Source organism: Podarcis muralis, chromosome 2, assembly GCF_964188315.1.
Source record: "Podarcis muralis chromosome 2, rPodMur119.hap1.1, whole genome shotgun sequence".
Taxonomy (NCBI): Eukaryota; Metazoa; Chordata; class Lepidosauria; order Squamata; family Lacertidae; genus Podarcis; species Podarcis muralis.
In genome coordinates this window covers 47,457,303-47,483,387 of record NC_135656.1, presented here as the reverse complement: position 1 = coordinate 47,483,387, position 26,085 = coordinate 47,457,303, and the positions used below count along the sequence as shown (strand labels likewise).

Sequence of the window (26,085 nt, the reverse complement as noted above, 5' to 3'; positions counted from 1 at the left end):
CCAAGTCTGAGTCAATGTCATATAAACAGAAAATTAAAGGTTGCTTCATGCTGACAAACGTCCCTGTTCTCTTGCACTGCCCTGATAGAGATTACAGTATTTCATCTACCCATCGACTTGCTGCCTAACTGCTGAGGTCAAGGATTCTCTAGCAAGAGCTTCCTCTATCTTAATTCTCAAAGGATACAGAGAAATAGGTCATCCATAGCAGTACACTGCAATATGCTAATTCAGTATGCTAAATTCTGTCAGTTGTATCAAATGTTGCAGGCAATGTAATGCCTTCGAATAATTAATTGCTGATGTTAATACATATATTAATCTAGCTGGGTATATGTTTTGAATACATGCAGGACTTGTAATTTTGTCAAAGGAACACTGTCTTCCTCTAAAATTCTATCACTAGGGCTGAATCAGAAGGGTTATGGTCTGCTTTCCTACTGGTCACCTATTCTTCCAAGAACATCCAGTTTTCTAGCTCAATTCATTTTACCTGAATCAATATGACACTAACCAATATTTCCAGTAGCTGGATGTTACTTTTAAACTGCATAAAAAGGAAATACAGCTGCATTGGTCCATAAGAGCCAATATTAAAATCCACAACTGGGCTATATGCATATTAAGATCCACCCAAAATATCACAAAATAGGAAGTCTTAAAAGTTTCCCAGAACTCTTCATCAGGCTAAATGGTAGACAAAGAAGGATGAGATGGATGAGGAATCAAAAACAAAAGTATAAATATTAGGTTGGATATTGTAGTCATGAGGTCTGCATTTAAATGCATTCTTAAGATGGAGATTGCAAACAATAAACTAGTCCCTGTTAGGTGTTGCAGTTATCAGGTCACCCACAGAATTATGGGATAAAGAAACAATGGCGTCTCCATTTTTTGAAAATATAAAGTCCAGCTGTTACTGAGATCTGTCTCACACTTTAAGCAAAACACATGGGTTCCTCATTCTATCACTTTCTAGTCTTCTGTCATTCCTGTCATTCACATTTTTAGCTAGTCTCTTTTGCTTTCTTATACCACAGTCAAAGTGTCTTGTTTATTTTATGCCTTATATTCAGTTTTGAGTATATGAAATAATTTTACTTAACAAGGAAGTATTGCTGCTATAGTCTAAAAGTACAGATACGCTTATTGCTCACATAGCTTTAATGCAGACACATGCAAAGGAGGAAGTAATTTCATGCACCGGACAGAAGATATATTAATTAAGATAAGCTTATAAATGTCAGCTGTGGTTCTGTTTCCTAACCTTTTCCCTCTCACCTCCCTAGTAATCTCAAATAGGGAGAATTATAATTAACCCCAGCATATGCTCATTGAGCTTTTAACCCAAGAACATGTGCAACACACTTTGTTCCCCAGTTTAGAAAGGCGCTGGAAACAACTTATAAGATCTATGTTCATATTATTTGCAGTGGATCTAATTTCAAACACAACTACATTAATCACCATTTTAAATGGTAACCTTGAATGAAGACAGTGCAAAATGTTGACAAGATATCTAGGACACATGTTGACTGATCTATCCCCATCCTCATTATTGCCAGTTCTCACAGGGCAATTTCTACAATGGGATAAAAGGCTGTAAGCAATGATATTTAATGAGAGAGGCATGGTTGGGAGATTTACAGTGCTTAAACCCTGCCCACCAGGGAATCAAAAAACAACAACCACCTCACTGAAGAACATGTTCTGCTGGAGATACAGAAGAACATAGAGACCATAATAAGAAAGGAGTAGAAATGTCTGGCTGCAGGGGGAAAAGCACAGTATAAAGGGCTGAGCTGCTATAGGAGGCTTCAGAACAATGGGCCATGTCTTTTACCAAGTAAATCTTAACAAAGCTATCATTTATTTTCCTATCACATTATAGTGGTTCTGACTGCCATTTGATGGCTGAAAATATCAAACCAATATATTCTTTCCCAAATTAATAAAATGCAGATCCTAGACATCAAACCTGGTGTCACACTTATGCACTTATCCAAGACCCTGTAGCTCGTGTCACAACAAGGACTTCAGAGTGTCAAGGAATGGTCAAGGAACCGTGTTGTCCCCAAGAGTAGCATCAAATTGTCAAGCTAATAAACCTTCAGATATCTTTCCTTAAAAAATTCGTATCAAATCCCCACTTATTATTTCAAGAAAATGTATCTTTCCTAATATTTTGAAGCTATGGAAATGTAAAGTAGCCTTTTTATTACTTCACGTTAACAAATTTCCTTTCAAGCAGTTCTACCAATTTAAAAATACAGCACATAAGTGCATTGTGAGCACAGAATTTAAAGCATCTCAGTTCTATATACTTATTTTAAATTATTATAAATTGACCTATACCCAAAAATACTTTTCAGGGTGGGACACAAATATAAAACGCAAGCAGCGATACAATAAAATTAAGAGGAATAAAAGCATTCAACTAACTAAAAACACCACCATCTAAAATACATGAGCAAATAAACAGGTTTTAATCTGGTGCGAGATATAACACAGTAGTTTAAGTTCCAGGAGTACCACAATCAGGAGGGTACTTCACAGTTGTGGCACCATCGTAGATAAGGCCTCCTTTTTTTGTAGATACCTGTGATATACTTCTCCTAAACATGGAATTTGTCTCTGATATCCTGCATATATTTGGGTCTAAATTATTTGGGACCCAAATTATTTGGATCCAGTTATTATTGTGATACTATGCATAAAGAATGGTTTAATCTGAGAGAGTTTGCATATCTCATTTATAAAGGGTCTTTCAAACACTTATTGTGGTTTATTGTGATTGTGCAGCATGTTCATGCATGCTGACTAATCACTACAAAACAGGGTAGCACAGCTCTAACCCAACACCACCAATCAGATCATTCAAATAACTGATGTCCCATTTATATATATATATATATATATAAAAGTACCTGTTTCTTCAGGCTGGAGGTAAGAAATAAAGCTTAAGCTTCTTCAATCCCCTCTCTCACTAGTCCTCAAGGTAAGCACTGGCAGAACTGGCAGAAATCCCCTGACTTGAATGTCATATGGAGCTGCTGTGAAGTCTTGAGGCGAATGCAGGTGAATGAGTAGGCCTGTAATCAGACTCGGAGTATTTTCCTCAGTCCAACATAGTGTTTAGGCTTAGGTTTGTCAGCTGAAATACCTGTTTCTTATTTAGCCATATGTTGTGTTCCTCTTCAAGTTAATAAGGAATGCTGTTCTTTTCTCCCGGCCCTCCCTTTGCCTTAGACACTGTTCCCAGTGCACAGAAACAGGAGGTTGTAGGCCTATAAAGGGCAGCTGTGGGCACTGATAATCAGCAGAGTTCCCTGTGGTGATGACTACAATTCCCATGATGCTTCTGTTAAAGCCAAAGCTATCTCTTGGCATTTTAGGCCAAGCAGGAAGTTAAGCAGTAGGAGGTGAGCAGCAAAGCATATAAATAATCTCCCTCTAGTTTAAATAGGCTTTGGCTGCCTGCTCTGTCATGGTTGTCATTGTTAATGTTCTGAGACACGGTCCACACATAATATATAATTTTCTTCCAGTGTTACAATGAACACATTGACATGATCAAATTTGGCTTAATAAATCAGGATATGCATGAGCTCTTACTTTGCTACTCACGTCACGTGAGTGGAGAAGCAAACCACGATTCTTCAGTTACGTATAGCTTCCTGTTAGGTGTGAATCAGGAAACTATGGTTAATGGTTTCTAAACAAGCTAAGATATGAAACCATGATTTAAAGTTGGCTTTCACTTCCTGGGTGTTTGCAGGCCATTATCCACAGTTCCTGATTTGCACAAAATGGTTGACTGCAGCTTCCTAGCTTGTTTTCCCACTCAGATGTAGTATCTGCATATGATGCTCTGTGGGAGCCCAAAATTTGGCACTCCGAAATGGATCGTCTAAATTATGTCTTCTCAATTTTGCACCTCCTCGACTTGGCACCCTGTGTGAGGGATCCACCCATACTGCCCTAAATATGGCACTAAGAGTTTGTGTGTACTCTGACATATTAAACAAGGATTTGATCATGTGAACTAAGTCATCATGTTATTTGTGTTATAGCTCTTCAGGTAGAAACCCTCTCTCTCCCCTTATGCTCAATTTTCTGTTCCCCACTCCCCCTGCTCAATTTTCCTACAACCTACATCCTAGGGACAAATGTTTGTTACTTTCTTCATTTAAAATTCCACTGTTTTCTAGATCCAGGGTTAAAGAGACATTTGTTATACAATTATACTCCTATAACTTATTTCTTTTGGTTATTCCATGACCCAAACACCCATTCCTGATAAAATGGAGAAGGTAAGAAACAGCATGGCTGGAGCTAAAAAAGCTTGCTGTTGATTGTGTGGATCTGTGGATTGTGTGGATCTGTCACAACATTGTATATTGGATATGGATGCAAGCTACACAAACACCATGGGGCCAACACCTAAGCCTGAACACATGGGCTGAGACCATATTACATATTACATGGCTTTGTCGAAGGGGTATGACATGGGAAGGCCTGAAGCCTTGTCTGACCTCATGCAATTCAGTAGTGAGCCTGCCAGATGCACCGATCATTCAGCTAGGTGAAAATAATCTGGTAAACTAGAAAGGCATCAACCTCACATTCGCAGCAGCACTGGACCTTGAGGCATTGTACACAATGCACCCAGTAATGACAATTCTGAGGTTAGAACTGCTGGAATATGAGTCAATGAACAGGGTGATGTAGCACATGTTGGCACTCAAGACCAGATCATTTGGCACCCTGGCATCAGATTTGACAATGAGGCTCTATACAATTTGGTGCGTTTTTGTCAGCTGGCAATGAGGTTTGGTTGCTTGATGTGTGCAGTGGCATTAGGGATTGGGGTTGCAGATGTGAGTAGTTTGGGGTCGACTCAAGTGATGGATAAGGCATTAGGTTGAATCCTGAGTCTAGATGGACAGAGTTGGGAGCACCCCACCACGGTCCAAGGAATCAGGGTATCCGTTAAAGGGATCCAAGGGGAGGTACTTTTGTCTGGCTGCCCAGACAGGGGTTGATGGGCCATAGTACAACCAAAATGGTGTTCCTTTTGAGGGTTTAAAATGCAGCAGTTACTCAGTCACTGTGGGGAATCCAGATGTCTTCTGCGAAGGGTATATTTTTATGAAAATGGTGAGATTCCTCAGTGTTCAAAGTGCAATACATTGACACTGGGAAATTATACTACCACCATCAGCTATACCATTGTGGTAGAGAAAGCTCTGTAAAATGTGGTTACACAAGCAGCTGGGTACCTATTGGATGGTGCCTGTAAAATGTGTGGCAACAAACACCAAGTACTTCCTTGATAAAGTGCATGCAACTCTACTGGAAGAGTGAAGAGTTAATAATTGTAGGAGGGCCATCTGTCTCCCAGAGATATTGATAAGATGTTTGACTGTTCTTAGAGGCCCTAGATCTTAATTGCATTTTATATTAAAATAATTTAGTGTTATTTTAGTAATCAACAGTGTTTGTTCAAACAGGAAACTTGAGGACAACTCTGCTACATCACTAGTCATATTATACAAGCATGACAGCACTTCTGTAGGGATTTTAAAAATACTGTGAATACCTGGAGCACTACTTCCCCCCTCCTCCAGCAATGTTCCATCATTTCCAGAACTCTCTCTATTTTATAAGATGTTTTATTTTGTTCTTCTTTGCAATCTCTCAGCAATCCTCCACAACAGAGAGAAAGACTACCCTCTATCTATTATGTCTGGAGAACTATATATCACACTATTACAGGTCTATCCTTCAAGGCTAAAATGAGGTTGGGGCATGCTCTGACCAATTTCTGGGATAATATAGATTAAATTCTATGCTAGTCCTTTTCATTTTCAATTGACATCAACTATTGTTGCTATTCCATTAAATACTCAACTCATTCTTAAAGCTGCTCTAACCACAATGCTGAATGTGAAAGGGTGACATAAATAGAAAAGAGAGCCTGTCATTGATTTCTTCTCTTCCTTTTAGCTTTGTTGTAAGATCATCCTGGGGAAAAATTATTTGGGTAGACATGGAGCAGGACTGGTACCACAGATGGAAAACCTTTGTTATTTTATGCTATTAATATTTACAAAATTACATGCCCCCCTAATTGAATACAAGTTTGTAACTCAATCAAGGGCTTGTGCTAACATCATAAATATTGACAGAACAGTTCACACGCTTAATGAATGGTGGAAAATTCTGGGAGAATAGTGCCCACCTAAGGATAATAGTACTTTTGTGTGTGTTGCCCTATCTTCTAATGAAAACAAGGATTATTGTAGGACACACCCAGAAAAAAAAGATAAGCAGAAAGATCAAATCAGCATTTAAAATAAATGGGGGGGGGGGGAGAGAGATGAGAACGGTAGGAAGGAAGGAGAATGCCTTTAAATTGATGCTGACAGAGGAAGATTACAGTTTGTGTGATGTCAGGTTTCAGATTACTATGCTCCATTTATAATTAAGGCTACTGTGAAAGCCTTTTTGACTGTAATCAAATCATAAGCAGCTGAAAGGAGTAATACCTTACAGAGAACAGCCGTTATCCACTAAACATATCTTACAATCTTGCGCTGGCAAACATATCCACATTTGGAACATTAATGAAAAGTGGCATGCAGGAGCATTTACAGTGTCAAAGTGTAACCTCTACTGTGCACTATCAATTCAGTTTATCACCCTGCAGAAGGTACTCTGGGCCTGGAAGAATTGATCCATAAGGTAATATTGAATATTAAGGAGGAAAAAGAACTATATGGGCTAGCAAATTATTATTATTTCTATAATTTCACTTTGAAAGCCACATATGCATACTTACATTTCTGTTGATGATTTTAATAATGACATTTTTATTTTAGGATTTATTTATTTTTTTGCTTTCTATGCTGTGTTGGGTGTTGCTTGCAATAAAAGACTGCAACATAGAAATAGGAGATACAGTACATATTTTAAAAAGACTTATATTTTATTATCTCCTATTTGGAAGGTAATTTAAGGTAAAGGTACCCCTGCCCGTACGGGCCAGTCTTGACAGACTCTAGGGTTGTGCGCCCATCTCACTCAAGAGGCCGGGGGCCAGCGCTGTCCGAAGACACTTCCAGGTCACGTGGCCAGCGTGACATCGCTACTCTGGCAAGCCAGAGCTGCACACGGAAACACCGTTTACCTTCCCGCTTGTAAGCGGTCCCTATTTATCTACTTGCACCCAGGGGTGCTTTCGAACTGCTAGGTTGGCAGGCGCTGGGACCGAACGACGGGAGCGCACCCCGCCGCGGGGATTCGAACCGCCGACCTTTCGATCGGCAAGCCCTAGGCGCTGAGGCTTTTACCCACAGCGCCACCCGCGTCCCTGGAAGGTAATTTAGGTTAATACTAATGCTAAATATTATAATTTCTATAGGAGTTGAGACTATATTTACTCATAAACATTCCTTGTTTAAAGAGAAAAGCAAATTATGGTTATACAGCCCTTTATATAATCTTCAAATGGCCATAAAGGAATCAAGAGATTCTCCTCCTTAAATCTTGGACTCAGAACTTATTAGCGTGACCTGTGTGCTCAGCCAACTGCTTATTTAACTTGATTTTAGAAATGCATTAGCTTAAAGAGATGAATGAAATTTAATCCTAGCTTTATACTTCTTATTAAGATAATATGTGGCTCTGTTACAAGTGTGTACTACTGTACAAGCATTTAGTAAGTACGATAAGGTTAGCACAGAAAAATTGTATGCTGTAACTATTATGTAACACAAACCAACCATTGCTTATTAAAATACTGGCACTCAGACCTCTTTCATGCTAGAAACTTTTGTTTTAATTAGTGCAGGGTAATAGGATCTAATTCAGCAGAGCTCAGCCACTCTATTCCCTATTCCCTGTAAGATTTTTATGACCTCAAGTAGATTCCTTGAATTGAAATCCCATTCACACTATTGTTATACTTACACATTAAGCAGGGTAGTGTGAGTGAAATATTAGATTCTCCTGCTATAATATTTTAATTAGTATCTGAATTCTATTATTTATGATGTTGATATAAAATACATCTGTTTATACAGACACTGTGTTGTAACCCCAGGATAAAATAAAATATGTGACATGTGTTTGTCACTCAGGCAAGTAGAAAAAACACACACTCTTTTACAGAAGGCTAAATGGTGTATCTCAAACAATAATTTACACTGGAAAGGTTAAACTATCAAATGAACTGCCTGGTTAAGATTTGCAAGCACCACAGTGATTAAGCATTTCCCTCCACTACATTTTGTTTTAAGAAGTTTACATGTGTAAACAAAAACAATTCTACATCAGGCAGGAAAGGGGTACTTGTATAGATTAATGCTCATGACACTAGTGGTGAATGAAGCCACTAATATCACTTTTGCACTGCAATATTCATTCAGAAGGGTCAAGTGTGAAATAAGGACACAAGACAATAATTTTCAAAATCAGTTGGTTCTGTACATATGCGCAAGGTCAGTTTCAGAAGGTAAGATTGGTTTTGGTTTTTGCTCCGTTCATGGCATTTGATTTGTAGAGTCCCACAAGTTTCCGTCTAATCACCCATTTTTAAAAAACATCTATATAAAATGGCTTGTTGAAATAACCTGGGAATTTGGAGTTAGGTGTCACAAGGCAACTATTTCTCCTTGTCACCTTGATCAGGTGAGGCTGTAGAAATGCTGAACCACTGTCAGGACTTGGTGATGAACTACATGAGGATCAATAAATTGGAGCTGAACCCTGACAAGTTGAGTAGGTGCTTCCCAGGACTAGGAACTGGGTGTGCAAATAGTACTGGTGGGTTTGCATTCCCACCAAAGGAATAAGCATACAACTCCAACACTGTAATTATAGATCCAAGTAGCCTTAGATCGCCTTTTGCCAATTTTGGCTGGCTTGTCTGCTATAGCCTTTCCTGGACAAAAATAACCTAGCTATAGTGATTCAACCTTCCAGTTGGATAAATGCAATGCATTGCACATGTGGCTGCTGGTTCGGAAGATGCAATTAGCACAGAATTCTGACTGGTTAGTCTAGATAGAATCATATTACATCTATTCTGAAGGAATTACACTGTTTTTATTTGTTTCCAAACTCAATTAAAAATGCTTGTGTTTACCTTTAAAGACCTCAATTGCTAAGGACCCAAATATGTATTTTTGCATATATCAAGCTGCCTGTACATTAATGTCTCCAATGAGACCCTTATCTGAGTTCTGTCTGTAAGAGAGGTGCTTTATGTATTTACCCATGTAAGGTAAAGTAAAGGGACCCCTGACCATTGGGTCCAGTCGCGAACGACTCTGGAGTTGCGGCGCTCATCTCACTTTACTGGCTGAGGGAGCCAGCGTTTGTCCGCAGACAACTTCTGGGTCATGTGGCCAGCATGACTAAGCTGCTTCTGGCGAACCAGAGCAGCGCACGGAAATGCTGTTTACCTTCCCGCTGGAGTGGTACCTATTTATCTACTTGTACTTTGACATGCTTTCTAACTGTTAGGATGGCAGGAGCTGGGACCAAACAACAGGAGCTCACCCCGTCGCGGGGATTCGAACCGCTGACCTTCCAATCGGCAAGCCCTAGGCTCAGTTTGGAGGGGACTTTCTTAGCAGGGGAACCCTGGCTTTAGAATACCCTCCAAAAGGAAGTAAGACTGGCACTAACATAGCATTCTTGTTGTGACCAAGTTAAGTAGTTTTTTTATTTGCCCAGCCTTTTAAAATCTCAAAAATAGTATAAAAGGAAATTAAATTCCCCATGTCCTTTATATTTTTACTGAAATGTATTTATTTTTTGAATAGTAAAATATATTCATTTAAGGAAAATACAGTTTTTACAGTTGTAATAGAAATTATGGTTGCACCATTTCTATTCCCCTTACCACGTCTAAGCCACATATACGAGTGAAGAAAGCCAAGTCAACTAACCTAGGATGTAATTGACAATTGTAAAAATTTTACATTTATCTCACTCAGCATGGAGAATCAAAAAGGCTATCTTGAACTCCATTCCCAGAAACACTATTTCAGGAAGGCTATCAGCATTTAAGAATGAAGCATAACATTGGCAGATAAACTGATCTTAAGGGACTAGTAAAACAAATGGGATGGCAAATTAATCCTGCAAAGGAATTCCACCTATTGTTTTAAAATGCTGAATTTTTAAAAACTATGTCTCCAACTTTTAAAGGGCTTAAAGTTATCATTCTTTTGCCTCTTGAGGACATTTTCCCATTTGTGTATTATTATTTTTCTTGAAGGGTAATTATTTGCAAAAACTACTGATTAAGCTTGTGTTTGTCACAGCCAGATTCACTGAGTACATTATTTTTATATTTTGAAAAAAGATTCCTGTGAATTATTCTTTTTATATTTTTTTCAGCAGGCAGGTGGAAGTAGGCGTGAGTGGGAGGGTAAATGTTCAGGTGAACAGATGCCATAACTTTATTGAGAGGTTGTAAGGAAATGGCGCACAGTGACATACTGAAGGCTGACATGAAGTATTGCAACTGAAACATTGTGACAGGGAAACATGAAAGTCGAACTTCCTGAGGAGCTCTCGTAAGACTAACAGGAGAGCGAGAGGCAAAAGCAGGAAAGCTAATGGGATTTCCTTTTCAAATATAGGATCTCCAGTGCAGTAACAATACACATTGGTACCTCGGGTTACAGACACTTCAGGTTACAGACGCTTCAGGTTACAGACTCCACTAACCCAGAAATAGTACCTCGGGTTAAGAACTTTGCTTGAGGATGAGAACAGAAATCGTGCAGCGGTGGCAGCGGGAGGCCCCATTAGCTAAAGTGGTGCTTCAGGTTAAGAACAGTTTCAGGTTAAGAACGGACCTCCAGAACGAATTAAGTTCTTAACCCAAGGTACTACTGTAATATGTATAGTGGAGTATGAGGGTGAGTATGTAAAATGCCTTCACAAGGTTGAGACTATTGGTTAGTTTAGCTCAGTACTGTCTGCTCAGGTTGGTACCAACTCTCTGGTGTTTTAGACAGGAGGTGTTTTTTTTGCGGGGGGGGGGGGGTTCCTATTCCCAGCCCTACCTGGATATGTCAGGCATTGAACATGGGACCTTCTGAATGCCAAGCATGCATTATCACTAAGCTATGACCCATCTACGTTAAGGTCTTGTAGTTGAACACACTTAATAATATCCTATAATTGTAGAGTTGGAAGGGACCATTAGGATCATCTAGTCCAACCCCCTGCAGTGCAGGAATCTTTTGCCCAACATGGGGTTCAAACCCACAGCCCTGAGATTAAGAGTCTCGTGTTATACCAGCTGAGCTCTTGCCTAGGTTCTAGGAATCTTTGTAGATAAAAGTTTGAGGTATACTAAACAGCCTTAGGATGAGTATCTGTCCAATTCATGCAGTTTCGTGAATATTTTTTTGAAGTACATAGACATTTCACCATTTACTACTAAGCTGTTATGAATCTGGAATAGGATAAAGCCTGAAATTCAGTATTTTCACAGGCAATAAAATCCACCAATACTGCAATTGAAATTCCATTCTATGCATATAAGTGAATGTGAAATTTCTCAAGGCAAGACAATGTATGCTGCATTGGAAGATATCAATTTCACACACACCAACACAGATCATATTGTTTCTATAAAATAACAAATACAGTCACGGGAAAAAGAAAGTGCACCCTCTTTGAATTCTGTGGTTTTACATATCAGGACATAATAGCAATCATTTGTTCCTTAGCAGGTCTTAAAATTAGGTAAATACAACCTCAGGTGAACAACAACACATGATATGTTACACTGTGTCATGATTTATTTAACAGAAATAAAGCCAAGATGCAGAAATCATGGGTAAAAAACTATTTTGAAAAGAAAGACTTTAGCTTGAAATCTCTGAAACACATTTTGGTCATTCTAATTGCTTCTGGAGGAGGTTCTCTGCTTGAGTTAATGGCTTGGCCATAATACTGGCAGTGTAGACTGTACTGGCTTCTATGTAGTGGGTCTACGTGCTGCCATTTGCACCCTTAGTATTCAGTTGCAATTTAAACGTTCTCAAAAGCAGTTTCACTTTAGCAAATATTTTCTGTACCCTTTATATGCACAATTATTTCAAGAGACAATCACACACTTTTAAATCACCCCCAAAGTTTCAGTTTAATAACAGGATGAGTAGCACAAAACAGTCTGGCAGATGACCAGTGCATGAATATCATGCATACCACTTGCATAGGAGCTAAGATGTTCTCTACACCTAATATATGGAATCAAATGTGAGGATAATGCATTCACTTGATAAATACAACCACTGAAGGATAGCAAGCAAAATCTATTGTTGGCAATCACCCAAAATTATAAACCTACTCATAATGCCCTGTTCTCTGCATTTATAGTTGACTAGCATATTAATCTATACCTAGTCTCAACAGAAAAAGCTATTCAATTCATACACTTTTAGGTTAATGGAAGGAAGTATCAATATAAACCTATTAAATATTAAAACCTAAATACTACAGTGGTGCCTCGCAAGACGAAAATAATCCGTTCCGCGAGTCTCTTCGTCTAGCGGTTTTTTCGTCTTGCGAAGCAACCCTATTAGTGGCTTAGCGGCTTAGCGCTATTAGCGGTTTAGCGGCTATTAAAGGCTTAGCGGCTTAGCGGCTAAAAGACTACTAGCGGCTTAGCGGCTTAGAAAAATGGGGGGGGGGGGAATCGCAAGACTCGCAAGACGTTTTCGTCTTGCGAAGCAAGCCCATAGGGAAAATCATCTTGCGAAGCAACTCAAAAACGGAAAACCCTTTCGTCTAGCGGGTTTTTCGTCTTGTGAGGCATTCGTCTTGCGGGGCACCACTGTATTTAGATATATATTATAGAGTGTTTGGGGAGGAATGTATGTGCAGCATGGCACACTCTGAATATGACAATTCACACAAGCAAGCAAGGTCGCTATAGGAAGCATTTATTCTTTGTTTTTTCCACAGTCATATCATTACTTGATAAAGACATAGAACCTTGGGCTTCACAACCTGTGAAAGGGTAGGAATTCTATTAAGGGGGTCTACCATCATTCATGGTTCTTGTTGGTTTCCTACAAGAAGGAAAAGTCTTTATCAGTCTTCACAGGGCTTTTTTGAGCTGGAACGTGCCGGAACACAGTTCCAGCACCTCTCACCTCATCCCTCCCCAAGGAGGACCCTCCCCAGAACATGAAGGGGACATCCTCCATGGGCTCCAGAGAAGGTCTCCTTGTGAGCTGGAGGCCCAGAACGGTTCTTCAGTCTCTCGGCTGACAGGTAATGCACGGTAAGAAGCCTATTGCATCAGCTCTGCAAGCCGCTCTGTCTCTCCTGCTTGTGCGCAAGCCAAAGAGGCAAGGCTGTTCCATGGACTGTCAGAGCTGAGGCACAGGGAAGAAGCCTCCCTGTACATCAGCTCTGCAAGCCGCCCTCTTTGGGCTCTGGGGTGGGTCTCCTCTTTGAGTCACTAGGACTCTCCAGGGTGCTGCCCATTATATGCAATTTTGCATATGCCCACAGGGGCCCAAAACGGAACCTCTGCACAAATGGGGAGTCACCTCTACTACTAGTACAAAGGTCTGTTTGTGATGAGTTCCTGCACCTTTTTTTCTAGAAAAAAAGCACTGTGTCTTTGAAAAGTGAAAGTGCCTGGCAGGTGTCCTTTGGCAGAACGTCCTTCAAAGTAGACGCCGGCAATGAGAAAGCCCTGTTTCTTTTAGCCAAATGCCTAACATCAGAAAGGCAGTGTTTCACCCAATGAATTTAGAAATGCAGATAGCAAAAAGAAAGAGGCAAGCCTTCAGTTACCTTAGACCCAGGCCATTTAAAGCAAAACCATAAATGTATATGTGGCAGGCAACCTAAAAAGACAATACTACAGTAAAAGTAAAAATGTAAATACATCAGTAAACACCATTCCCTGATCTTTCTGACTCATCCCTCTTTAAGCTTTTGGGAACAGGCCTGAATCAGAAATGTGGAACCTGTGGCCCTCCAGATCTTATTGGACAACCAATCCAACATCCTGACCACTGGCCACACTGGCTGGGCGCCAATGAAAACTGGGAGTCCAACAACAGTTGAAGGAGCTCTGGCTCTGCATTCTTTGTCTAAACGGAGTCATGGTATCTTAACCAGTTTCATTTCAAATTCTGTAAAGCACAACCTTTCTAGCACTATATCTTTGTTATAATTATTTCTGCCTTCCTGATATTAATTTATGTTGACATTAGTATCCTGTCATATGGCACAGCAGTGCTCTTAGTTCCTTTGGCATGGCAATCTTCTGTTGCAAAGGGCTCTGCCTTTTCCAAGGCCATTTTATGGACTTGCAGGTGGGTGCTACAATGCCCAACTGGGATGGTGGGAAGCTGCCATATGCTTGGTAGCAAACAAACAAGAAACACACAGTTCAAACGTAATGAAAAGGTTGGCACACGGTGAACACTATGCAAAAATGCATGACACAAACAGAATGTTTCCAGTTATCAGATAAATATCAGATGATATTGAAAACCTCTCCTACCATTGTGTATGTTTCAAGCTCCTAACATAGAACTTGACAAATTGAGTGATGCAATTCCTAGGCTGATTAATTACTACAGTGGCACCTCGGGTTTCAAACGCTTCAGGTTACATACACTTCAGGTTACAGACTCCGCTAACCCAGAAATATTACCTCGGGTTAAGAACTTTGCTTCAGGATGAGAACAGAAATCGTGCGGCAGCAGCGGGAGGCCCCATTAGCTAAAGTGGTGCCTCAGGTTAAGAACAGTTTCAGGTTAAGAACAGACCTCCAGAATGAATTAAGTACTTAACCCGAGGTACCACTGTATTTACATTTGTTTCTTCTTTAGAAGAGCACAGGTGGTGCCACACAGGAAGCCCAAGTCCTTGCAGATACAACCGTACCTTGGAAGTCCAATGGAATGCATTCTGGAAGTCTGTTCAACTTCCAAAATGTTTGGAAACCACGGAAGGCCCGTTGGACGTTCAGCTTCCAAAAATAGTTTGCAAACCGGAACCTGACTTCCAGGTTTGCTACATTCGGGAGCCAAAACGTTCAAGAACTAAGCTGTTCAGAAACCAAGGTATGACTATACAGAGAAAATGTCATATGGTACTTGCAAGTGTTTACCCATTTTTCAGTTTTCAGTTTTGGACTTCCTTCAGCCTCTCTGACAATCATCCAAATTAGACTTTTTAATTACACATTTCCTAAATTTTCTATTGCCTTTTAACATACCCTTCCACACCTGTTTTTCTTTCTTACAATATTTCTTAGGTTTTTACAGAGCTTCTTTAAATGCCACTAACGTTATTTCATGAGAAAATTTGTTAAGTTGTAATGTGGTGCGATATGTATTTTTCTTGATGAAAATTAATAAAATATTAACAAAAAAGCAAGTGTTTAAGTTCCGCAGATCAAAGTGGTTCAGTAGGCATGTAGGGGGCAAGGCAATCCCTCAGCTAAACAAGTTCCAAGCTGTTAAGGGCTGCATATACTTGGAGACCTTGGATGTGGGCCAGTGTCAAATTGGCAGCTAGTGCAGAACTTTGAGCAGAGGTGTACTATGCTAGCAGAATCTCATTTGGGTCAGCAACCAAACTGCAACATTCTGTAGTAACTGCAGATTCCAGACAAATTGCAAGGAAAGCCCCACATAGATTGCTCTGCAGTAATGCAGTCTTGAAGTTACCAGTGTCTGAATTACTGCGGTCAAGATATCAAGCTCCAGGAATGGCTACCACTGCCACATCTGATGAGACTCTGGGAAGGTGCTCCTAGCCACAGGGGTCAGCTGGGACTCTAGTAAACAGGTCCATTTTTCAGATATAGGAACCACTCATCCACAGCACTTGCTGGAATTCAAACTTACTTTATTCACTCTAATCTAGCTCACCACTGTATCCAGGTCCTGGTCCAGGCCTGCATAGCCTCCTTAGTGAGATGGCATTGAGAAATAGAGCTAAGTGTCTCAAATCACCTAACAATATGAAAAGCTAAGAAGAAACATAGGTCTTTCCTTTGCTCAGGTGTTTGTCTATCTGAAGCATAAGAAATTATTGAATTTCAAGGTGATGTTCAAGGCAGAATGTGATGGTACTGGGGAAGGGCTGTAACTCAGTGGTTGAGCATCTGCTTTCTATGCATGAGGTCTCAGGTTCAGTCACCAGCATCTCCAGGTAGTGCTGAGCACGGTTTCCTTGTCTGAAATCGTGGAATTTTGAAGGGTGGCTGTATTTTGGTTCTCATGTTGTTTCAGAAAGTATGAATTTGGTAGATTCAGCTTTCAATAAGAACTAAATCGAATTTGTCCCTCATCCCTAGTCATAACATGCATGTTCCTGACTGGGGTGGTGGTGGTACAGAGTTACATAAGAGAATGACACATTTCCTGTTTTTTTTACTAGATTTGGAATGTTTGTTTGTGTTCCCGAAACTAAAAGGACATGAATAGAACTGCCCAAGATTGACCTCTAAGTAAAGGACACTTTCATGAGCCACGCTGAGGACTGCTTCTCACAATACAACAACCAAAAGGAGTCCACACGAAACTGTTCCATACACCTTGTGGCTTTTGTTCTTCACTGGCAAATATCCTTTCCCGTGGCTTTTCATAGCATGCAGCCAAATTAAGAGGTCAGGGCTGATCTATATGACAAACCAGTATGTATAAAATGGCTTGCTGCAAGGAGCTCTTGCCACCCAGAGGCAGTTTCAGGCTGGCAGTACATATGGTGTCTGCATTACAAAATGTACCCCTTTCTTAAAATGGTATTTTTTATTGTATTCTTAAAAGTAAATAATGTAGAGTGAGTAAATAAGATAAAAACATAGATCCAAAGACTGCTAGAAAATACTCAAAGAAAAAAGAATGAACAACAAAGATGAAACCTTAAGAGTTGCTTGTTAAGCTGACGTTTTGTAAGTTCCAAGGTGTATTAAACTGAATCTGAATTCTATCCAATGCACATCCATATTATGTGAGGAAGTACAAAAACTGATTTAAACATCATCTGTGAAAATAGCCTAAGTTTTGTCTTGGTACAGGGCAGATGACTGACTTTTTCCCATTAGCTGGACTGGGATTCTGCAAGTGGTCAGCACTCCTGTGGGTTACTGAGGGCAATTATGTACTTCTGCCTACAAGTCAAAGATTAAATGGTGGAAGAGTTATGAGTATTTCCAACCACCACACTTCTTAATTATTTACTTTCTTTTCTTAAACCTGAGCTCTGAAGGGAAAATATTTGCTCCTTTTTCTCTTCCTGCAAGCCCCTCTAAAACCATTTATTATTAAAGATCTTCTGGGGAAAGATGAGGACAAAAAAGACTCCTATCTAGAAAGCAAACAAACAAACTTTTTTGCTTACCTTATTTTGCTTGCTCTATCATGTGTTGAATTACTGAATAATATCAAGTGAGATCTAGACATTTGGATGATATAATGTGGTGGAACAATGTTTTGCTTGCAGCAATTATTTGTGAGTTTAGGCATCTGCAACACGTTCAGGATTTGTGTGAGATAAGACTCTGAAATAACTTTAACATTGCCCTCCTCTGTCTATTGTGAATAAAAAGATGGATTCAGTTGGAGAATAAAGTATTACACAAGTGACTTCAGCAAATCAGCGACACAGGCAGCAAAGGAAGGAGACAGATGTACAGAGAAACAAATACATAAATAAGTTCTCTAACATCTCAGTAATCAATCAGAATAATTATGTTTCTAATAACTCATTCCCACAACAGTTTTTGGGTTTTTTTGTAATTAAGCAGGTCTCTTCCCTCTCCCCCACTCTGGCCCCGCATATACTTTTCATTAGGGTGGCAGTACTCACATCTCGTTTACTGTATGGCCATCATTAGAGTGAGCAGCACAGAAAGATTATTAGCGCTGCATCTGAACTCTGCAAATGTCAAGCCAAATGGGAATGGTGGATAGTGATACGAAACCTATTCCAGTTATCATATGTTAATGAAAAGAAACAATTCAGTTTTCAAGAGGAAGAATGCATGAGGTAGATTTATGAAGAGCCAGCATATATACACTTTTCTGTATTCCCCTCCTCATTAAAATATGTAGATACTACCATTAGACAGTCAGTATACAAGCTTACACCACAAGCCTTCAGAGTGAAGCTAAGAACAGTGCAATTTGCAAGTTAGGACAACCACAAAAGTGGCCCTTGCTTCTATCTCTTAATAAAAATAAATAATTCACCATCACAGCTGATCAGACCAATTAGACACTAGTCACCAATTATTTATGCTAGTGCAGTGGCCATGAAGCTGATTGTTCTACACTAGTCTAAGGTGGCTCCTTGCATCATTGCTTTACCAGTGCCTCATCAGAAAAAGTAAAGTGTGTCAGCATAATTTCTTATGTTTTTTCTAAGAAACCCTCTCCCAACTGATTTGTCAGAATCCAGACATCCAGTTGTTTTTCAAAAAATGTTTAATGCTATATTACCTCAGTCACATTTGATATTTCTCAGAGGTTTTGTATGTTTATATATATGAATTTAATTGACAGTTTCACATTTAATATTTTGCAAATGCATCACAAATAAGATATCCAGATATGAGCACATGACCTCTATAAAATTTTAATTAATGAAGTTTTCCTACTAGGCCATGTGTGTGTGTGTGTGTGTGTGTGTGTGTGTGTGTGTGTAAAATAAATCAAACACAAATACTAATAAAAGTGTTATAATCTGTTACACCATTGTATTCAATGTTTACATACTTGTGCCTGTACATACAATGGCCTGGAATCAACAAACTCATTCCACTAGTGTAAGCCAGCTCAATGACTCACACTAGCACCATGGGGCCCCTCCTCTCTCCCTGTGCCTCTTGCGCCTTCTCCAAATCCACTTTGGAGAGTCGGGAAAACTCCCAGATAGCATACAAGGGAAGGAGACCCTCTCTAGTTGCAGGGAACTGCTTTCATATAGCTGTATGTGTATGCACAACCTAATGCAATTGTACAATACCAGTCTGTGTATCAAAATGTGCCTACATGTGTATGAAATATATATCTTGGCCATTTATAGGACTGAGAGCAGCATTATATTGCAGGACCACCTTCTTTCATATATTTTCCCCTTAATGCTCTGGTTTTCATCTGAGGTACTGCTCCATCCCCTCAGCAGGACAGACCTGAGGATTAGGGATTTTTTCTGCAGTGGAAAACACTCTGTGGAACACCCTGCCAATGAAGATTCTTCGGGTACTGATGCTTAATGTTTTATATAAGTTTAAAAGAAATAAATCAATTTAAAAATGCAGTGCACATTCAGACATGCATCAGCACTGGCTACATGAGCAAGATTCTGCTATTGAACATGGATCTTCCTTGCTAGATTAGGGCAAACATTAATATAGGTCTAGTAAATGCTATTAGTGCTCTAATACTCAGACATATTCATGCAAGCAATAAAATGTAGAAATAAATTAAAGTAGTTTAAAATTAAAATATCACACCTCTATCTGATGCACAGTCCAGGTTGGAACCCTTGTTTATGACAACTACTGAAACTAAGACCACCCAAAACTGCAAAGTTTGGAAACTGAACACGTGAGAGGACTTGAGTGGATTTTAAGATGGAACTTGTGGAGAATTTTAGAATTCAGTTTTTGTCCTCCAAGTATCCTAGCTGCACCATCACACACTTAACTTTTTCAGCACATACCAATTATCCAATATGTCCACAGCTAACTGAATATCATTTTAGTGGGCTGTCTTAAAAGAAGAGATTTTGAGCTTCAGCTCTCACCTGTTTTGATCTCTAGGCAGCTGCCAAAGTCTCATTTTCAACATTATGATGCTCCTGCCTAGCCCTAAGTGTCAAGGCTCTGCCCTGAAAGATACACATGGTTCATTCTTCATTGTTGTGAACACCACAAAAACATCACCTATCTGCCCTATGACAGCTCTCAGCTCTTCCTTTCGACTTCAGGCAACTGTCCCTTCACAATTATTTTGTGAGTATCTGAGATTAGGGCCATTTTAGAATTTCAAATGTGTAGGTGAGTCAAAAAATATCTTCTGTTTTACAAACTATTTCCCTTTTATTCCTCCACCTGCATTCTAATAAAATAATAGACCTTTTGACTAAGTGATTTTTAATGCTTTGAAACTTCCCCCAAACAATACTTACTTCAATAAAATCGAATAAGGCATATGACAGAGAAGAGAGAATGTGCTGCAGACTTATTCAGTGGATACTGGGGAATTAGACTGGTTCTCTCCAGTGACCCTAGTCCAGAAGCCTAACCTATTATTTAGTCTACCTCTGGTTTTAGGAATATGTTTCCCCAACCCCTAGGGAGGCTGTGTAGCATATACAGGGGGAGGAGAGGAGGGAAAGTCCCATTCCAGAAGAGGGAATCATTACACTGATGGGACATGCAATTGCATACCATCCTATGGATTTTACTTACCCATTTTCTCATTGACACTGATGTTGTGGCAAGGTTTACCGGTAACTGCTGAAAGCTGTAAGGCATTAGGGGTGTTCTCAGCCCAGGGTTTCTCGTAGCCAGGCACCTCAAGAATCCAATCACAAGCCAGACTAAGCTCAAGAGTGCCAACTATGCTACACTTCAACTCCTGTCACTTAGTTGAGAACTCCATCCGTGGATCTCAAGGCCTGGCCCTGTATATCTCCACCCTGAGGAGCAACTTTTTTCAACAGAAAATGCCCTTTGCATTTTGGAATCTGATACCTGAGCACCTGCATTAGACTACATTATGTAACTCTGCCCCCTTTGACTTTCGACTAGCGCCTCTGGAACTGGACCTGAATGTATCTTTAACAGGGTTTCTCACATCTGTCTCCCCCACAAATAAATCTGATGACCCCTGGAGCTCAACCTCTTGGTGGTATGATACCAGATGGGTTCTGACACAGTACAGTTGACATCATAAATAACCCCTTCTGCCTTCCTTGTGTACCTCCAAGCTTCTTTTTTAAAAAATGCAAGAATGTTCATAGTGTATCATTTTTCAATATTTGCAAATGTATTTTTTTTTTTTTGGCGAAGGTCTGTTGCCATATCAAGCAATGCTATCTTGGTCTATAATTATATTTGGACCACAAAATAAGTATTTTTAAAAATCAATACCATTTATGTATTTAAGATCTGCACAACTGATTTATGTGTTTGTGATCACTGCTCATTTCATTTTGTGAAGCTGCCTATTACTGGTTTATTAAAGCCTCATTATAGTATTAAGCCTGAATGTCAATCTTGGTTCCAGTCCAGGCTCTGCCTACTCTATTTAGTAATTACCAACATAAATAATATCGAATTGGAGTGAATTTGGGTCTTGCTGATCAATAGAAAATTTACTCTAGACATCCTGGCACTTTGTCACTATTCCCCAAAGAAGCATTATTAATACAAACTTGCCTAGCTGAAAAGAAATATGTGCGCATAGTCAGAACAGTAAGTTGGCCACTAATTCAGTTTCTCCACAAAGCAGTATTATACCACGGGGGGGGGGGGGAGCTTACTTGATGGGCAGTGCAGTATTGTTTGCACACTCTTATATAGCAGAGTTTTTAATCCTACCAGATAAAAGCCTAGGCAGCCAATAAGGGCCACATTAGGCATGACATAGAAGACCCATCATTTGATCATCTAAAACTGTTTCTGTTGCTGAAAGAATCTACTGCATGGTGGAAAACTGGCCACAGAGGTTAACTTTTTCCTCATGCACCATTGTTGACATAAACTCCTCCCAAGCTAATAGTATACACGGCAGATGGAAATGGAGGTACAATAGAGGTACTGTTTTTCCTTCTCCATTGCTAATAGAGAGGTTACTTTGGGAGGTAACCTCTCCTTCCCCAGAACGATGGGTCATATCTGAGGGCACTGTGGATGCTTTAATGAAAGAAAAAGACTGAGATAGATCTAACTTTACAGATTTTACACCTGGTCTGACCCTAAGAATGCAACGAATGCAACACATACTGTGGATGCTTTAAGGAAAGAAAAAGACTGAGCTAGATCTAACTTTACAGATTTTACACCTAGTCTGACCTTAAGAATGCAATGAATGCAAAACATACCTTAAATACTATCATTCACCAGAGGGGATATATATATATTCATTTACTATGGTAAATTTACGTTTTAGACATATATTTAAGTGGACTATAGGGTGCACTTAAGTAGAAAGATAAGCAATCAGCATCCCTGTCCAAATACCATTCACCAAATATTGATATTGATGAGAAGCAGCTGTGTCAATGGAACTTCTCTGTGTCATACATTTAAAGTATTCTTATACTACTTTAACAGCCATTGCTTCCATCAAAGAATCCTGGGAACTGTAGTTTGTTAAGGGTGTTGGGATATGTCAGTCTGTGAGGTCAGCAGCCTTAAGGCTGCTTTAAATGAATGGTATGAATGTGACTGATTCATAAAAGGCTATTTTATAATGAGGGGGAATCAATTTTTCTCATAGTTTTCTTCCAGCAAACAAGCTACTAACCAGCAGTGGTGTAGCGTGGGCTGCCAGTGCCCAGTGCCGTGCAGAGGGGAGGCGGGAGGGAGGGAAACAGATGGAGTATGCATGCACATTAAGGTGCCTAAGGGTGTCACCCACGAGATCACAGAGATACGAAAAGAAGAGTCATTCAATTATCGGGAAAGGTCACTTCCTGGTTCGCATGGAGAAGCTGTTTTCAGTGGAGCCCATGTGTGCCAAAGCTTGCACATTTTTAATATTATTTTTATCTAGCTTAGAACAAAAAAATACAAGCAGTTCCTATGTTTATTTTACTGGCTGAGGCATTGTAGTAATGCATCACTTTCTGAACACTGATTTATAACATTAATAATCATTTGGGAAAATACCTTAGTTTAGAAAATGCTTATCATAATTAAAATGTAATTAAAAATCCAACTTTAAAAAAGCCCCTCTCTTCACACTGTTAGTCATGACACCGACACCACTTTGCCATTAAAATATATCTTTAAAGGTATCTATCAAAAGTGTTTATTAAAATCTAATTACATAGATGATAAGTGTGCGTTTCTCATGTAGCACTTGAAATAATCCCCAGTTGATTGGGTCTCTTTTTCCCATCAGGCTAATTTTATTCTTAAAAAAACATTTTTATTTAATCTGTTGTAGAGGGTTTAACACACTCCATAGGATATCTAAAAGATCTAAAAGAACAATTTAATTAGAAGAGTGTTTGATGCTCAAATGCAGATCGCAAATGCATTTTCTTTTCATTTTCACTACAGGAAATGGCCCAATGGAATTTTTATTTATACGAGATCTGCAGTTGGAAGGAGGGTTGAACATTTCTCAAATGAAAGGGGTAAATCAGCATATGGAGCACAAGTAGTTGATTAATTGCTGCATATTCATCTCCGTGCTATACTCCTTGGCTCCAATCAAGAGATATTATGTACATAAAACAACATCTGTCAATGCCTGATTGTCCAACAGGTGGTCAGCAGTATCACTTTTGATAGCACCAGTCACCTCTTTGGAATGAATGGGGATAGTGAATCTACCACCACCATCTTTGTCACAAAGTTGTTGGCATCAATCAGCAGCTCAGTGGCTCCCAGTCTGGGATCAATAACTATACAAGCAGCTCCAAGGTCCAGATATTGGGCATCATATGTGTCACACCTTTTGTATATATGACTTCCAAACCATCTGGAAATGTAATTATGAAAGCCCATATCATTGTAGACATTCCCTGATATGGATGAGGACAGCTGGATGGGGGTGGTAGACTCAGATTTATAAATGGAAGCTAAGCATCTCATGCAAAGAAAGAACAGATTATTTCTCATTTTGATTTACAGTTAGAATCCCCAAATATCAACAGGGTGGTATTCATTTAAGTTATTTACTTTAGTTATGTCCACTGATTTTAATCAGTCTTCTAAACTAATTAATAGTACCACCCACATTATGTACTCTGCAAGGTCTTCTGTTGCAGTGATGCAGCTGCCCATTCCCTGGGTTCACTATGGCACATAGGAAGTAGAATGATGGATCAACCCTCAAACAAATTTGGTTGAAGTAGGATATGTGCAGAATATTTGCTCATCTTAAAACCAAAGTATAATTGTCAGGAGTTTTAACAGATGGTGGACAAAAGAAGAAATAGCTAGTGCATTGTATGTAGCGTTAAACAAGTGTAAACTGATTATTCTGCTCGTTAATACCAAGATGTTAGTAGTTCAAAATGATTTATCTGTTGAAATGAAACAACCTAATTTATGTAGCTTTCTAAACAAAACTTATACTCATTTCTGAAATTTAAAAAACCTAATATTTTGAAGTTTTTGTTTCTTATGTATATGCCAATGGATTTTAGGACAGAAAAGGAATATACTCAGGTCATAGAAACAGCAACAACTTTGAAAACCCTTGGATAAATGTAATGGAAAACAGGAAAACAACAGAGAAGTTTAAAAATGTAATTTATGAATATAACAATTTACTGAAGGAAGAGATGAACGACCTTGTAAAAATCTCTCGTTATTGCTAGACATTGTGCTGGATAAATGTTCTTCTAGCCTTTCCAAGTGATAAAAGTATTTCTCATTCCCTTGAAATTTATTAATATTAGAATTGTCTCCAGAGATTCAATAATTTTGCAAAGGCTATCCTGTCAAGGCGGGTTTCTTTGTGTGTGTGTGTTTTTTTTTTTGCTTTGTTAGGCCAGAAGACAGACATTTTTGCAAGCTACTGCAAAAGCCACTTACTTCATGAGCATAACTGATAAATTCTAAAAATTACTAACAATGGGAAAAGGTTTTTCCTGTTGTTGATGGTTCTGAACAATAAAATTTACTGTACTTGAAACACAAAACAGGAATATAAAATTAACCAGAATAATGCATGCAGGTTTCAACAAAAAATTACCTGCAAATTTTATTAGAATTTGTATTCAATCTCAAAGGGTGACTTAAACTATGGGTACCATTCACTGGGGATTCTCCTAATCCTCCAGAGTCATTTTTTGGGGCGCTGCAGGCGGAGTAGAGGGGGAAGAAGCCCTGTTATGCTAGTGGAAGCCCTTGTTGGCTTGTATCTAACACTAGTCCTACTCAGAGTAGACCAACTAAAGTTAATCGACATACACATGGAAGTCATACACATGGAACAGGATTTATGAAACTGGGTTCTACCACCTTTTCTTTTCCCCTGCACTCACTTTCATCCCTGAGGGCCTAAGGCAGGCATAGGCAAACTCGGCCCTCCAGATGTTTTGGGACTACAACTCCCATCATCCCTAACTAACAGAACCAGTGGTCAGGGATGATGGGAGTTGTAGTCCCAAAACATCTGGAGGGCCAAGTTTGCCTATGCCTGACCAGAAGTGTCACATAGATTAGGGCTGTCATACGTCTGGATTTTCCCAGACATTACTGGGATTTCAAAGGGATTTTGGCATTTTTGTAAAATAAAAGGAAATCCTGGGCTTAAGCACTTTTTGATCATGTTTGAGCTATATAAATTAGACACGGTACATCAACAAGGGCCTATAAAGTGGTAGTATTCAAATATGTTCAGTATGCACATTAATAAAGCCTTGTAGTAACATTGAACATCTGTTACTGCTTTCCCTATTTCTTCATTGATAGAAAGAGATGACCATTTGGAAATCTGTACACAGCTGAAAGTGTGCGTGCCAATATGCCCTAAAACTAAATTTTAATAATGGTGGTAGATAATTGCTGCAGGCCAACAGAAAGGGCTTGCATAGCAGTTTATTTGACAGGACCTCAGAAGTGTCCTTGAAAGTTTATTCAAGTCCTGTAGGTCAACAATAAAAGAGTTCAATCAGCAATTCTGCCAAGGTTTTTCTCTGACCCAGATGATATGCCTTTGATGTTTCTGTTACTTTGAAATTTTAACTCAGTACAATTCTACCTTCAAATATTTCCCATTGCTTGAAAAGGGGTTTCAAAATAAAACCAGTTTGTGCTTTAAAAAAACAACGTTAATTAAGATTTGGACAATATAGTTGCAAGAAACAAAACAAATGAGC

At 39.2% G+C, this 26,085-nt stretch overlaps 1 protein-coding gene across 13 annotated transcripts in view; it reads right to left on the bottom strand.

Annotated features, from left to right (window-relative positions):
- The window catches only part of TENM2 (teneurin transmembrane protein 2), a 753,358-nt gene that overhangs the window by 512,152 nt on the left and 215,121 nt on the right, over positions 1–26,085 (bottom strand). Inside the window, exon 1 of one of the 13 annotated variants that reach the window (XM_077924432.1) lies at positions 2,928–3,305. The exons of the other annotated variants lie outside the window; for them this stretch is intronic. The gene's annotated coding sequence lies outside the window, so the exon portion shown is untranslated. Of the gene's footprint in view, positions 1–2,927; positions 3,306–26,085 lie in introns of those variants that run through there. 13 annotated transcript variants of the gene reach the window in all.